We start from the raw sequence: 3,131 nt of genomic DNA on the forward strand, positions 1-3,131 counted from the left end.
TTTGAGGTGGAGTTTCGTTCTGTCACCCAGGCTGGACTGCAGTGGCGCGATCTTGGCTCACTGCAAACTCTGCCTCCCGAGTTCAAGCGATTCTCCTGCCTCAGCCTCCTGAGTAGCTGAGATTACAGGCATGCACCACCATGCCTGGCTAATTTTTGTATTATCAGTAGAGACGAGGTTTCACCATGTTGGTCAGGCTGGTCTCGAACTCCTGACATTGTGATCTGCCCGCCTCGGCCTCCCAAAGTGCTGGGATTACAGGCATGAGCCACCACGCCTGGCCTTAGGTAGTTCTTTATAGCAACGCGAGAACATGTCCTTAGAGGAGAGAGGCCATGGGAGGTTTGATGTATACTGAAGGGGAGCACCCACAGGATCAATGAGGCAGGCAGTGGGGAGATGCAGCCACAAGCCAAGGCTGGACAAGGCCAGGCAGCGTCCCCCTCCTACCTCCGGACGGAGCTTGGCCCTGCTGAGGTCTTGATGGCCCTGAAGCTCATCTCAGTCTTGTGACCTCCAGGACAGCGAGATAATCCATTTCCATTGTTTGAAGCCACTCAGTTTGAGGTGATTTGTTACTGCAGCCCCAGGAAACAAATACAACGATGGACAGGAATCGGTGGAGATGAAGCACCAGAGTGGTGACCACCATGAGGAAAAGTGTGGGGTACAGTAGTGATTACCATTACTCAAGGCCTGACTGTGGCCCAAGCATGGTTTTAAGCATTTTATACACTTCCTGTTTCCCAGTGGCCTATACAATAAGTGATGTTTACAGAAAGGTAATGTAACCTGCCCAAGGTCACACTGGCAAGAAGTAGTATAGCTGGGACTTGAACTCAGTTCTAATAGATCCCCAAAGCCCATGCTCTTTTTCCTTTGCTCCTTGGAGGTTGGCCACTTAAGTGCCACTTATTTATTTATTCACTATTTATTTATTTGAATAAAAATACTGAGTTTTATTCACTATTTGAATAAAAATACTGAGTTTTGTTAGTATTCCAATTTGCAAATTAAAACTACATACCATTCCTTTACTTACTTTCTTAGCAACAGTGGGACAAGTGGGAATTACTGAGCCACTTTCTGGCATCTGGCTCACTTTTTGTTGCTCTATTCTGGGCCACCACATGCCTTGTTAAAAATGGGGAACTCTTTCAAAGGCAGATGGGGAGAACAAACACAGAGATGCCAGAAGCCTCTGCCACAGGGCGTGCGCCCAACCCTAGCAGTGATGGCTGCCGATCCTGAGACTGGGACAGGTGGACAGAGACCAATACAGTGGGTGTGCAGCACCCATGGAGGAGGGCCTTGAATAGCGAGTTGGTTGAAACACAGTCTGCTGGGCACAGAGCTCCAAGCCCTGTGAGCCTTTGGCAGTTTGTGAGTGAGAGGAAGGAGGAGGTGGAATCATGGGCCTCGATAAGGCACAATGGCAGTGACAGCAAATACCATGGATTAAAAACCAGTACCCTCTTCCATTTTCTTTGATAGAATAAGCATAAGTAACCCAAAGGAGGGTCAGGAAATCCCACAATAAATGACTCTGAAATGTCTGTTAATAATGAACTGTGGAAAATCAAAGCATATTCAGTTAGATTAGGAAAAATGGAACATCATTACATTTTGTATACTCCAAATTTGAGGAACAACACATAAGGGTACATGGGTAATCCCCAGTGTTGGTGTTATAGGGAGTAAATTGATAGAATCCTTTTGGAGATCAGTCTGGTGTTTTATATTAAGTGTCTTAGTCTGTTTTGTACTAGTATTATTTGTATTAGTCTGTTCTTACACTGCTATAAAGATACTACCTGAGACTGGATAATTTATAAACAAGAGGTTTAACTGACTCACAGTTAAACATGGCTGGGGAGGCCTCAGGAAACTTACAATAATGGCAGAAGGTGCAGGGGAAGCAAGGCATATCTTACATAGTGGCAGGAGAAAGAGATAGAGTGCAGGGGAAACCAGCACATTTAAACCATCAGATCTCATGAGGACTCCCTCACTAGCAAGAGAACAGCTTTGGGGAAACCAGCCCCATGATCCAGTCACCTCCCACCAGAATCCTCCCTCAACACGTTTTACAATTCGAGATGAGATTTAGACGGGGACACAGAGCTGAACCATATCAACATTCAAGTTCTTTGACCCTGTAGTAATTCCAGTACAAGAAGCCTAGCCCAAAGACACAATTTCATAAAGTTTATCCACAAAAGATGTTTGCTGTACTCATTGTTTAATATAGGGGAAAACAGGAGACAACGAAAGTGGCTAGTATCTGGGAGCCATCATGTTTTTGCCTCAACAACTGTAACACTTCTGCATTTTTGGGGTAGTAGTAAGGAAGCCACTTCTGCCACTGGCTTCCCTATATTCTTTTTTTTTTTTGAGATGGAGTTTCACTCTTGTTGCCCAGACTGGAGTGCAATGGTGCGATCTCGGCTCACTGCAACCTCCACCTCCCGGGTTCAAGTGATTCTCCTGCCTCAGCCTCCCGAGTAGCTGGAATTACAGAAGCCCACCACCATGCCCAGCTAATTTTGTATTTTTAGTAGAGACAGGGTTTCTCCATGTTCGTCAGGCTGGTCTCGAACCCCTGACGTCAGGTGATCCATCTGCCTCGGCCTCCCAAATTGCTGAGATTGCAGGTGTGAGCCATCATGCCCAGCCCCTCATATTCTTTACACCCTTGGGAAGAGCTGTGACTTATCCGATGGGTGAAAATGAGCCAAGAGTGACTGCATGGAGTTGTCTGCTGTCCGCCCGGCCCTGCCACCTCCTGAGCCTGCAGCTGGTCAGGCCCCGTGTCTAGGTCTGCAGGCCCAGTCCTCGTTACATCACTCCCCAAGTCTAGATTTAGGGAAGAAAGCATGATTTTGGCTTTAGGCTTATGCAGCACTTGAAAATCTGGCTCCATCAGTAATAAGGTAGATGCTGTATTTTAATTCTTGCCAGGTGCGTAAGTCCTTCACAGAAGGGTGGTGAGGAGTGAGTGATTGAACTTTCCCCAGGATGTGCCCACCCATGGTGCATTCACTGAGAACATTCAAAAGAGGTTGCCTTAGAAACCAAAGTATCACATGGAGAGATGGGCCCCTTGGGACAGCCGCAGCAGCTGACGCAGG

Source organism: Rhinopithecus bieti, unplaced genomic scaffold (genome assembly GCF_001698545.2).
Source record: "Rhinopithecus bieti isolate Rb0 unplaced genomic scaffold, ASM169854v2 scaffold_25394, whole genome shotgun sequence".
In the NCBI taxonomy this organism is placed as follows: domain Eukaryota; kingdom Metazoa; phylum Chordata; class Mammalia; order Primates; family Cercopithecidae; genus Rhinopithecus; species Rhinopithecus bieti.